We start from the raw sequence: 13984 nt of genomic DNA, 5'->3' as shown, positions 1-13984 counted from the left end.
CCTTCTTATTTTATTAATAATTCATTACTTCTTGTATCTGGGTTGCCCTACGGCATTAGTTGTTACCATAATAATTTCTATCTTTTTAGAAAATTGTTTTCATTGGCATCAGACTGAATATCTCTATATATATTTTCGCGTCTCCAGGGGGGTTTACTTGTGTGTTTATGTGTGTGTGTTCATGTTTTTGAGAACTTTTTTTTATAAATCCTTTTTTTTTTACAGCTAGGCGAGGAAACAAATTGTTGATTACGGTACACATGTTGGTATAAGGTACAGAGAGTCAATATAATTTTCGCTCAAATATTAATGAGCACACACACATACATATACTGTATATATACATACACACACACACACACACATATATATATATATATACATATATATATATAAATATATATATATATATATATATATATATATATATATATATATATATATATATATATATATATATATATATATATATAGAGATAGATATAGAGAGAGAGAGAGAGAGAGAGAGAGAGAGAGAGAGACTAAACGTAAATCTAGCCCTTGTTTCAATTATGAAAAAATATAATTTAAAAACTAACGAAAAAGCGCCCTCACTCTCTAGCTCGTCCGACGGAGAAACACGATAAGCCACCTCCCCCCCAAAAGAAAAAACCACATCAGCACCAAACAACGAGAACCATCTCCCATCTCCCTTGCAAGAGAAATGACCAATTCGATTCCAGACAAAGAGGACCAAGAAAAGAAAAATAAAAAAGAAAAAAAAAAAAAAGAAATATAAGATTAAGATTCCCGTGAAATTTCCCCCAAAAGAGGGACACATCCGCTGCCTTTTTGGAAAAAACGTAATTTCTCTGGAGTGTTGTTCCATTTAGGAACGGGGATTAAACCGCAAAGAACAGTCTTCCTTCGCCGCCAGGGGAGAATGGAAAGGAAGAATGGAACGGAAGAAAGAATGGAATGGAAAGGAAGAAAGAATGGAAAGGAAGAATTAATGGAAAGGAAGAAAGAATGGAATGGAAAGGAAGAAAAAATGGAAAAGAAGAATGAATGGAAAGGAAGAAAGAATGGAAAGGAAGAGAGAATGGAAAGGAATGGAACGGAATATAGAGTTTAAGACAAAGGCCAAGTACTGGGACCTATGAGGTTATTCATCGCTGGAAAGGAAATTGAGTTAGTAAGAAAGTCTTGAAAGGCGTAACAGGAGGAAAACCTCAAAGCAGTTGCACCATGAAATAACTGTTAAGAGACGGTGGACAGCAAGATGGAAGAAATAAATATGCATGGAGGTACAGTAAAAAGGAAAGGGGTTGCAGCTAGGGGCCGAAGGCACGCTGCAAAGGACCTTTAGCAATGCCTACAGTGCGCGCCGTGAAGAGCACTGACGGCCCTACTCCCCCTACGGGGGAAAGGAAGAATGGAAAAGCCAATGGGAAATTGCCTCTGGGAAATTCCATACGGCGGGAGACATTCCCTGAGAAGGCTACATCCTGCTGCCGCTTTTCCTTCAAAATAAAGAGGAACCGGCAATAAAGTTTCTAATTCTCTCTCTCTCTCTCTCTCTCTCTCCTGGAAGAAAATATCAGCCCCTTTTCTCTCTTGCCTTTTCACCGGGTTTACTCTAATTCTTGTCTTTGACCCTTTTCTCCTGGTTTGTGCTATGTCGTCACCTTGGAAGGGACTTTTTTTTTTTTTTTTTGCGAAAGTTTCCAATTATTTTCTCGTATCGGTCTGGGGTTTGTCTGTCTGTCTGTCTGTCTGTCTGTCTGTGTCTGGTGCTACGTTCTGGATACTCTTCTTCTTCTTTTCTCTCTCTCTCTCTCTCTCTCTCTCTTTGTTGTATAAGTTTGTTTCAATACTACATACATGCACTGGTGACATATACATATGTATATATGTGTATATATACATAAAATAAATATATATTATATATATATATATATAAATATATATATTAATATATATATATATATATATATATATATATATATATATATATATATATATATATATATATATAAACCTATATATTAATATATATATAGAATTTATTTCTGGTGATATATATATATATAATTATATATATATATATATATATATATATATATATATATATCCCGTTGCTAGGTAACCAATTTATTTCTGGTGAAAAAATTCTTTCTCGTATTCAGGCCAGCCCTAGGAGAGCTGTTAATCAGCTCAGTGGTCTGGTTAAACTAAGATATACTTAACTTTAACTATCCTTTCCTGATAGGGACACTGCATAACGCTAATAACTATATTCTCATAAACTCCCACCTTTACTTCTAATAATGCTAGAAAACTCACTAAAAACTCACCACACCTAACGAAACTCCCATCCACAAGTTTTCCAAAACCTCAAAAAAAAACTGTAACACTCACAGCAGAAACACAAGAGGGGGAAATGCGAATCCAAACCGGCGGCATTAAGTTGCTTTTGTCAAACAACTCAAGAGGACAGCGTCCACCAAACATTTCCAGAATCGAGTGCAGGGCCTGGAAGTGCAGCGTCTGGAAGCCAGCAGGAAACCAGAGACCTGGAACATCCCAAAGGGAACCAGAAGGTAAAATAACAATTACGTCAAATTGTAAAAAGAATTTTTCATTTGTCGATGACTCCTATGTACTGAAATCTATAATAATAATAATAATAATAATAATAATAATAATAATAATATCTCAGAAGAAGACTTTTTCAAACTAACTTCATTAAAAAGAATGGCCGTCCGGATGCCGCTGAGTTTATGTCGCAGTTTCTCAATCTCTAGAACAACAACAACAACAACAACAACAATAATAATAATAATAATAATAATAATAATAATAATAATAATAATAATAATAATAATAATAAAATCTCGGAAGGTGACCCTCTTCCAAACTAACTTCATTAAAAAGACTGGCCGTCTGGATGACGTTGAGTTTATATTGCAGTTTTTCACTCTCTCGAATATAATAATAATAATGATGATAATAATAATAATTATATTAATAATATCTCAAGAGAAGACTCTTTCACACTAACTTTATCGTAAAGAATGGCCGTCTGGATGCCGATGAGTTTATGCTGTAGTTTCTCAGTCTCTCAAATAAGTTTCTTTGTAGCAGCAGGTAAACTGTACAGCAACTGTTGAAAGAACATTTATTCCTTAACGTTTCGGTAGTTCTCTCTACCATTTACAAAAGACGAATGGAGCCAGGGCTACAGTGATGTCATATTTACCCAAACATCTATTCATTTTAATGAAATAACAACAATAATAATAATAACCTTTATTGCTGATTGAGGGTACATGCAGAGATAGACGAGGCAGATACAATACAACAATACCAAACACAAAATTTAGTTTCATGCAATAAAAAGTTATATTAATAAATGGTTTCACCCAAACAATTGCTGATAATATCACTATCCCTATGATTAGTGTACATAATCAACGCTCTTTCAGTTAGAGTAATTAATGATCAATTGCTTACCATATGACATTATTTAGACATGTAAGTTACAATAAAAATGCCCAAAAAAAGTTAGTTTCATACAGTGTTCTGATGACATAGAAGTTCGGAAGTGCTAATGAGTTACAGATTATAGCAGATATTATCCCTCGTGAAAAGCAAAAATGATTTAGAAATTTCCAAGCGACAGTGCCGCGCAAATCAGAACTACCCCCGCCCCCCCCTCCCTTCCCCCGCCATCTATCACTCACCCTGCATTATATTCACTTGTAAAAGTAATCAGATTCATCCACTTGACTCACATCACATCCGTCCGCATCGTGTAACAATTGTTACAATGCTCGTCCGTAACAATCAGGGTGGCGGTTACACTGTACAGGAACCTCTACAGCTTAGGACAATGTACCCTTTGTCACGCGCCCCCAACCCCTTTGGCAAGCCATCTGGTACCCTATACCCACCCCTCTCCCCTATACCCACCTAACTCAAGCCATTAATCCACCGATATACCCACTTGTAACACCTACTACCACTTCCCTCAGACCGTCCATATATATACAGTATACTGTATATACCCCTTCCTCCTACCTCCTCCCGTCCTTATATATACACCCCCTCCCCCCTATCTCCTCCCATCCATATATTTACCCAATACCCCTTCCCCCATCGCTTCCTACCACTGCGATCAATCCATCTATCTATATACCCTGATCCAACTTCTCTCTCTCTCTCTCTCTCTCTCTCTCTCTTTCCCTTTCCACCTCTTTCTCTCCCTCAATCTCTCTCTCTCCTCTCTCTCTCCCTCTCCCCTCTTTCTCTCTCTCCCCATCTTTCTCTCCCTCAATCCCTCTCACTCTTTCTCTCTCTCTTTCTATCTCCCTCTTTCTCTCTCTCTCCCTCAATCTCTCTCTCACTCTCTCTCCCCCTCTCCCCTCTTTCTCTCCCTCAATCTCTCTCTCTCTCCCTCTCGCCCTCTTTCTCTCCCTCAATCTCTCTCTCTCACTCTCTATGATCTTTCCCCTCACACACTCCAGCACCCCTTTCCCCTTTTCCCCTCACCAGCAGCCCTCTATGACGCCCTCCACAATGCAGCAATTATCCTCGACGGCGGGAAGGGGCGTGAAGTCCCTCCCTCCACTTACAGATGCGTATCTTGGCATGACGCCCCTGAGAGAGAAAAAAAAAAATTGGAGTTCGCTGACGAGGGAGGGATTACTGCTCGTTTGTTCCAGGGTCCTCGATATGGGTACTTTCATATGACGAGAGTCTTTGGTATGTTTAATGAGCTTTTGATTAAACAAGTATTAATTTTTTCAATCAAAATAAATAAATAAATGTATTGATGTTTTTCTTAAATTTTTTTATCAAAATATATAAGTAGATTAATAAATAAATAAAAATAAATAGGTGAATAAATAAATATAGGAGCAACCCTTTCTCCGGTGTTTGGTTTGTTTAATGAGGTTTAACAAAAGAAATCATGATTGCAGTTCTAACGCAGCTCACTATTTCGAATATCTATCTATCCATATCTAGCTATCTATATCTCTATATCTATCCATCTATATATATATATATAATATATATATATAATATATATATATATATATATATATATATATATATATATATATATATATATATATATATATATATATACATACGCGTGTGTGTGTGTGAGTGCGTGTGAATCTAAAAATGGACAATAATTAAACTAATAAAATTTGTATATAAGACATAAATACTTATCTATTTAAAAGAATAACAGCAAGTCATCCTTACGCGATAAACACCAAATCACGTGATTTCGAAGCAACCAGGCAAGGGATCTAATCCCCAATACGGCAGCAACAATAAGAGGGAACCCGAATGGCCCAAAGGCGTTCGACCACCTCGAGAATCACACACAATGCAGCCATTGTCCGGATATCGGAAGGCGATTCGGCTGTTTACGGAAGTAAAACTGAGGGGGTCTCTCTGCTCGGTGCTTTTTCGGCTATTGTGGGCCAAATCTATTTCGACCAGGACTCACTATAAGATTTGGTGGGTCCTGACCTCGACGAAGAAGGGACTTCGCTCGTTCTTACTTCAATCGTCAACGCGGACGATCAAGATCGTCGTTTCGTTCTCAGTTCATGCGCATGTCGCTTTGCTTTTGTTTCGCATTGGAAATCATTAACATTATCATCATCGTCGTCTTTATACTGGCATGGATCTTGTTTGATGGGACTACGGGCTATGTAGAAAGTAGGTCATAAAAATAATATATAAACAGCTATCATTCACAGGAGGGCACGAAAATAATCAAAGATAACAAATAAAACTCGGGGAAAATCTTAATCAATAAGATTACGAATGCAGTAGAAATTCCACCGAAAATGAAAGAAAAATCAAAAAAGGTAAATAATAAAAAAATAGATCATGACCCCCTTCCACCGTTTAATGTAAACTTAACTGAATAAAATGAAGAAAAGTAAATACAAAAATCGAAACAAAAATGTTTTTGATCTCTGTGGTATATTCCTTTAAACGTGAAATTCTTCATTTCTCTATTTACGCCCAAGAGGTAAATTCCACGTCCGTTCGAAGGCCACAGCAGCAGTACCACCACAGCAGTACCACCACCACCACCACAGCTGCCTTCGTTTCCTTCCGATGAGGCTTGACCTTAATCTCAATGGTCCACTCCCTAATGGACGCCAAATTCAGTTAAGGGGAAACGTATATCCCTAATGGTTCTAATGGTCCTCCCTTTTTCTATTATTTTAGCGGCCTCTCTTCGCTTCCTGTTTTCATCTGTTTCAGCGGTAATTTTTTTTTTATAGGTATTTTCCATACCTTCATTATAATTATAGTCCATTACTTTTTCATTTTAATTCTTTTCCATAATTTTCATTTTTCTATTACTTCTTTTATTTCTCAATTTTAAATTACTTCAGTTATTTCTCAATAACCTCTCTTTCTCTCCTTTCCACAAATAAAAATTTTTGATAAATGCTTCTTCTTTAATGGCATAATTTTTTTTCAAAAGAATATTGCTTAAAATATCCATTTTTTTTAGTGCAATTTACTCTTAGCAACTTTTTTTTGATGAAAGATTTATTAAAATAAAACATTATCTCCTTTCTAATAACATTGTTTCAGTAAAATTATTTCAAACAAATCTTTATACATTTCATTTCCAAATTTTACTGGAGACTTTCGATAATTAAAGATAGAGGCTAATTTATCTAGACCTCTCTTGTACTCGACTGTTACAAAATAAAATTAATCTTTGAGTTACAGAATTAAACTGCTCTCCAAACTACAAAATAAAATTACTCTTCAAATTACAAACTTACTTTGGGCTTGAACTTTAGGACGTCGTCACGAGAAACAAATACATGCAAGCACTTAATTGCCGGCTAACAAAAAACAAATGCCTTGCTAAACATGGACACATTTATTATAAACATAATTCATATGCAAACAATTTCAGTAAATAACCTGCAGTAACAAGAACTTTTTATTTACATGAAAAAAAGAATATAAATTTGCTTTATAGTACCTTCAATGATACATACATATATATATATATATATATATATATATATATATATATATATATATATATATATATATATATATATATATATATATATATATATATATATATATATATATAGATACATATACATAAACACACACACACACACACACGCATATATATATATGTGTGTGTGTTTGTGTGTGTGTGTGTGTTTTGCGTACACGTGTGCGCATGCGTGCATGCTTCCTTAAGTACGAGGGTAATCATACCCGTGTGAACGACCAAACTAAGCCGCAGAATATTCGTAAACGAACGACATTCAAACAAAATAAGTAGAGAACTAAATAAAACAAATGAATACCTAAACAAAACAGATAAAACCAAACAAAAGAGATAAATAACTCAACAAAACAAATAAATAACTAAATAAACATCGAACGGAATAACATGGCGAACTCCGATTCGGCGACTTAATGATCACTCCGGTGGTCGCCGGGTCCATTTCTACACACACTAATATTATCTACCAGATGTCGTTGATATCCTCCTCTTCTCTAACCATACACCTAATTTACTTTCGGCCCTCGTAATTACATCAGGAGAAGTATGTAATTACGCCTCATTAACTTCCTGGACAAATTAGTCCCGGAATTAGCATAGGCCGCGAGGGCGCCCAAAATCCCGTCACAGTGGATGTGTTCTTTTTTTTATTTTCGTTTTTTGTGTGTTTTTTTTTTTTTTTATGCATTTTATGTAACTGCAGTGTTTACGAATCAGTTTGCTGGCAAGGTTATTTTTGGTCATAGGTGATTCGCCGTTATTTAAATGGCATGAGAAAATAATGTTTGTGTAATTTCTTGTGCGTCGCTATTTTTGTTTGTAATATTAATAATAATAATAATAATAATAATAATAATAATAATAATAATAATAATAATCGTTATTCATCTGGTGAGGTTATTTTTGGCGTTCGCTGAGTCAGTTATTTTAATGGCATGAGAAAATAATGTTTGTCTAATTTCTTGTTATTTTCCCTTGCATTATTATTCATCGTTATTGATCTGGGATGTTATTTTCTTTCGCTGAATCGCCGTTATTTTAATGTCATCGAAAATAATTGACCTTGTGCGATGTTATTATTCATCGTTATTGACCTGGCGATGATATTTTCGGTCTTCGCCGAATCGCCGTTATTTTAAACGCGAGAGAAACTAGTGTTTGTCTAATTTGTCGTGGGTTGTTGCGTTTGCTTGTATTATCATTATTCACCGTTATTCAACAAGCAAATCGCAGTCATTACAATTCTACACATTGGCTCGTTTATTTGTTTTCGGCGCATGTCATTATTTTAAGTGCAAATAACAGGTAATCATACCTGTCACTTTCTTTTTTTGGTTACAGGTAGGCTTTAATTAGGTTTTCGGTAATTACCCATTATTTTAATTACAAAGACTGTAATTATTATTTTCCTCTTTGTTTGTTGTGGGGTCTTTCAGTACTTAAATTGTTACTATGCATAAAAATTGCAGTCATTAATGTTCTATTTAGAAGTATTTAAAATTCTGTAATCATCATTTCTTTAACTAAGTTAATTGTAATTACTGTTTTGTTGCTTTTTGTTTTTGTATGCGATTCTCACTGCAATGTATTTTATTTATTTATAGGTACATTTTCAGTTCTGGGGACCTTTTCTGTACTATTCAAACCTCAAATTGACGGATAAAGTTAGTTAATGATTGGTTGAAAGCGTTCTACGTTGATAATGACGCCTTATTGCATTCAAGCTGGACAGTGCAGCTTGTAGTTCGATGCCTGTTTATGTATCTTATTTGTGTATGCATTTTTACGTATATACCATAAGTAACACACAAATATATAAATGTGTGTATATATTTATATATATAATATAATGTATATTATATATATAATATATATAATATATATATATATATATATATATATATATATATATATATATATATATATATATATATATATATATATATATACAAATATATCTATCTATCTATATATAATATATATATTTATATATATATATAATATATAATGACCGCTCAAGTTAGTGTGTGTGGACGTACAATATGTATTACATTCTTCACTTACACGCAACCCCAAAAATTCATAAAGTTAACAAATATATAGGCACCCTCATTAGATACACAGAGAGATACTTACACCTAAAAATAAATATCTTTTTAGGCTCGCGTTACGACATCTAACATGACACTCCCTACACGCAAAAGAAAAGATACCAAACGAACCTATGGCGGTCGGGATTAGCATATCAAAGGGACATTTTGCGAGTGTCCATATAATATTACCATTGATTAGGCATCGGTCCCTTGTGGACACAACATCTGGCGTGTGCTGTGAGCGGGGTTGCCTGGTGGCGGCCTTGTTAACGCTGTTAATATTAGCAGTGTTAACATTAACACTGTTAACGTTAGCAGTGTTAGCATTAACACTGTAAACAATAGCACTGTTGACATTAACACTTAACATTAGCAGTGTTAACATTAACAATGTTATCATTAGCAATGTTAACGCTAACAATGTTATTATTAGCACTGTTAACTTTAGTAGTGTTAACATTAACACTGTTAATATTAGGAGTGTTAACATTAACACTGTTAACATTAGCAGTGTTGGCATTAACACTGTTAACATTAGCAGTGTTAGCACAAACTGTTAACATTAGCAGTGTCAGCATCAACACTGTTAACATTAACGCTGTTATCATTAGCAGCACTGTTGACATTAACACTGTTAACATTAACGCTGTTATCATTAACACTGTCGACATTAACACTGTTGACATTAGCACTGTTAACATTAACACTGTTAAGATTAACATTTTTACTTTATACTGTGTGCTGTAGTGTCTGTCTCTGTATAAGGCCCTGAACTGAGATAAAGGATATTATTATTATTATTATTATTATTATTATTATTATTATTATTATTAAAAATACTCACAGTAGCATGAGTCTTGAAATGGAGAAACAAATCTACAGTTATGTATATGTACATATACTTAAAGACAGATCTGTACAGTTTTATCTTTAAATATATACAAAACTGTGGATTTGTTCCTCCACTATTATTTATTATTATTATCATTATTATTATTTCATTCAAAATAATGGCAGGTAAACTTTTTAACAGCTGTCCAAAGTTCATATAATTTACATAATCTGCCTGCTGCTACAAAGAAACTTCTTCGAGAAACTGAGAAGCTGCCATGTAAACTCACCGGGATCCAGACGGCCATTCTTTTTAATGACATTTGTTTGAGAGAAGGTGTTCTTCCAGATATTATTATTATCATTATTATTATTATTATTATTATTATTGAGAATCAAGAAAAGGAGCAAACAAAATTATTTAAAATGTGAAAATGTGATGAAACAATTATCAAACGGTAAAAGGCTTGTTTGGCACTGCCAACAGCTTTAAGGGGCAAATGAAAAATATTTCATTTTGAAAATGTGAAATGTGATAAATGTACCATTTATGTGGGTAAAAATGTGATAATTTGAAAAAGTGTCTAAGTTGATACTAAAAACAGTTTTATGGAGTAAGAACATAATGGAAGGAAATGAAAAACAATTTGTAGATTCGGAATAAACGTTATTAAGTAATAATAATAATAATAATAATAATAATAATAATAATAATAATAATAATAATAATAATAATGGGTAAAAGAAACCACCAATTAAGATTCATATTTTCTAAGCTGTAATCTTCTCAGGTTATTTAACAGCATTACAGCAGATAAATAGTATTAAAGAGAGAGAGAGAGAGAGAGAGAGAGAGAGAGAGAGAGAGAGAGAGAGAGAGAGAGAGTGTTTACTTTTGTACTTTATGCTAATTACGCGCACAATCATAGTGATGTTAGAAAGTGGCAGAAACATTTTTCTTTCATTAAAAAAAATAGAATAAAGAATAATTAAAAAAACTACTGATCTCCTTTAAGACTTTTGCTATGTCAACCACCTCCCTGGCTACCCCTCTTCTCTCTCTCTCTCTCTCTCTCTCTCTCTCTCTCTCTCTCTCTCTCTCTCTCTCTCGTTCCTGACCTTTACTCTTTTTTACATCCTCTCCTGCGCCTTATCCCTTGACAGAATGTTTTTTAAACAAAACGCCACCAAAAAAAAAGTCTTTTCGGGAAAGGAGAAAGATCAAAAGGCGCCGCCGCCAGAAAAAAAGTTATAATTAAAAACAGATTGAATAATTGGGAAAGACAACTTCAATTAGTCTTTTTTTATATAAGAAAACTCAAGTATCTCATGCAAATGATACGTAAATACCATGAGTCACTTTCATAAACCATGAGTCACTTTAAAAAATCATGAGTCACTTTCACAAATCATGTATCAATTTAAAAAAACCATAGAATCACTTTAAAAACCAAAAGTCACTATCAAAAACTGAGTCACTTTAATAAACCATGATTCACGTTAAAAAACCACGAGGCACTTTAAAAAATGAGTCACTTAAAAAACCGCGAGTCACTTTCAGAAATCACGAGTCACTTTCAATAATAATGAGTCACTTTTAAAGACCACGAGTCACTTTAAAAAACCACTAGTCACTTTCAAAAACCACGAGTCACTTTCAGTAATAAAATAACGAGCCCCTTTCAAAAGTCTTGAGTTACTTTTAAAAACCACAAGTCACTTTCAGAAACCACGAGCCACATTCAATAATAATGAGCCCCTTTCAAAAACCACAAGTCACTTTTAAAACCACGCGTCACTTTCAGCATTATAAGTATACCAGGAAGTGGCATTCATTATAAATGGTACAGTGTTAAAAATATCATTGGTCAGGTGTATATAACAAGTCACTTTTAAAACACCGACGTATCTGACGTGATATGCTTTATAAAATATCTAAAACAGTTAAAATAACCCCTAAACGTAAAACACTTACTATTATGGCATAAGTCATTTTCACCGTTGCGATCCGGATGATGATGTTTATCATAAAAGGTACAGATTCTCCAACATAAAGTTCATTGTGAGACATTCTGGATCTTATCATTCCGACAGGAAATACAGGAACGCTCACAAATGGCCACCAGTAGATTTGACTGTCATTGTTACCAGAATTACAGAGCGTATTAACAGAATTACAGAGCTTTGCTACCAGAATCATAGAGCTTTGCTACCAGAATTATAGAGCGTTATTAACAGAATTACAGAGCATTATTACCAAAATTACAGAGCTTTACTACCAGAATTATAGAGCATTTTTAACAATTACATGGCATTATTATCAGAATTATAGAGCGTTTTTTTACAGAATTACAGAGCTTTTCTACCAGAATTACAGAGCTTTACTACCAGAATTACAGAGATTTACTGCTAGAATTACAGAGCATTATCACCAGAATTATAGAGCGTTATTACCAGAATTACAGAGCTTTACTGCCACGAATTACAGAGCTTTACTAGAATTACGGAGCATTATTACCAAAATTATAGCGCTTTACTACCAGAATTACAGAGCTTTACTACCAGAATTAACAGAGCTTTACTGCCACAGTTACAGAGCATTATTCCCAGAATTATAGAGCGTCATTACCAGAATTACAGGGCTTTACCACCAAAATTACACAGCTTTACTGCCAGAATTACAGAGCATTATTACCAGGATTACAGAGCATAATTACCACAATTACAGAGCTTTACTACCGGAATTACAGAGCTTTACTACCAGAATTACGCAGCATTATTACCAGAATTACAGAGCTTTACTACCGGAATCACAGAGCTTTACTACCAGTATTACACAGCATTATTACCAAAATTACAGAGCACAAAGAAACATATTCTTGAATTCATTGCCTCTTTTTCTAGATATCAGTCACCCAATGCCGATAAAAAAAATATCCATCTCATTCCTTCATCTTGAATTTCAATATGGCAGCCACGTTTTCCTGGATATTTTTTTTTCTCGTCGTCTTAGGCCTAAAATGGCACTGAGCATCATATTTATCTCTGGGGTTTTTAGTAATTCATCCATAACGCTTCTGTTGTCAAGTATGAGAGCCTGATTCGTGTTTTGTCCAAGGGGCTTATCATAAGAACAAGAGCCCGTGCTAGCATGGGGCCAGATTAATTTAACAACAAACAATCTGTACAGGTGTTAGCTTCATTTAATTATATGTTTCTTTTGATTTCTAGTTGCAAATAAATAACAGAACAAACTAAAATATGATGGCTCACACCCTCATTATAAGGTAGGGTATATAATGATAAAAATAATAATAAATCATCTTGTATTAATTCAGTACAATGAACAAGTACAAAATGTAGACAAAAAAAAAAAATTCAGGATACTCTTATGAGCAGGATACTCTTAATCTCAATGAAGCAGAGAGAGAGAGAGAGAGAGAGAGAGAGAGAGAGAGAGAGAGAGAGAGAGAGAGCCATGTCAGTAGACTTTGACCACAACCTCAGTGGTAAAGGCTATACTAACTCAATGTAATGAGCTTGTTTCCAACCCAAATGTAAACCCACAATGAGAGAGAGAGAGAGAGAGAGAGAGAGAGAGAGAGAGAGAGAGAGAGAGAGCCATATCAGGTAGGTTTTGGCGACAACCTCAGAGATAAAGGCTATATTATTATAAAAAAAATAAAACAGACACAGTACTTTATAATCTACCCCAAATATACATTCCATTCAAATAAGAGAAACGAAGACTATAGAGAAACTCCAATTGAGGATATTAGTGTTACAAATAAACTCTAACCAAAGGGAACCTTTTACCTCGCAGGTCTAACCACTTCCAAGTATCACCCACAACAGTCGTTCTCTGGGACCAACAAAAGCAGAAGAACAAAAGCAAGAGAACAAAAGCGTTTTGGGGGAGGGGGGGGGTGTAAAGGAGACTGTATACATAATGTATGATCCGGCAGGTTATCTGAACATCCAGGTATGCCATTAAGGA

This window comes from Macrobrachium rosenbergii, chromosome 51 (genome assembly GCF_040412425.1).
Source record: "Macrobrachium rosenbergii isolate ZJJX-2024 chromosome 51, ASM4041242v1, whole genome shotgun sequence".
Taxonomy (NCBI): domain Eukaryota; kingdom Metazoa; phylum Arthropoda; class Malacostraca; order Decapoda; family Palaemonidae; genus Macrobrachium; species Macrobrachium rosenbergii.
This window is presented reverse-complemented; position numbering follows the sequence as displayed.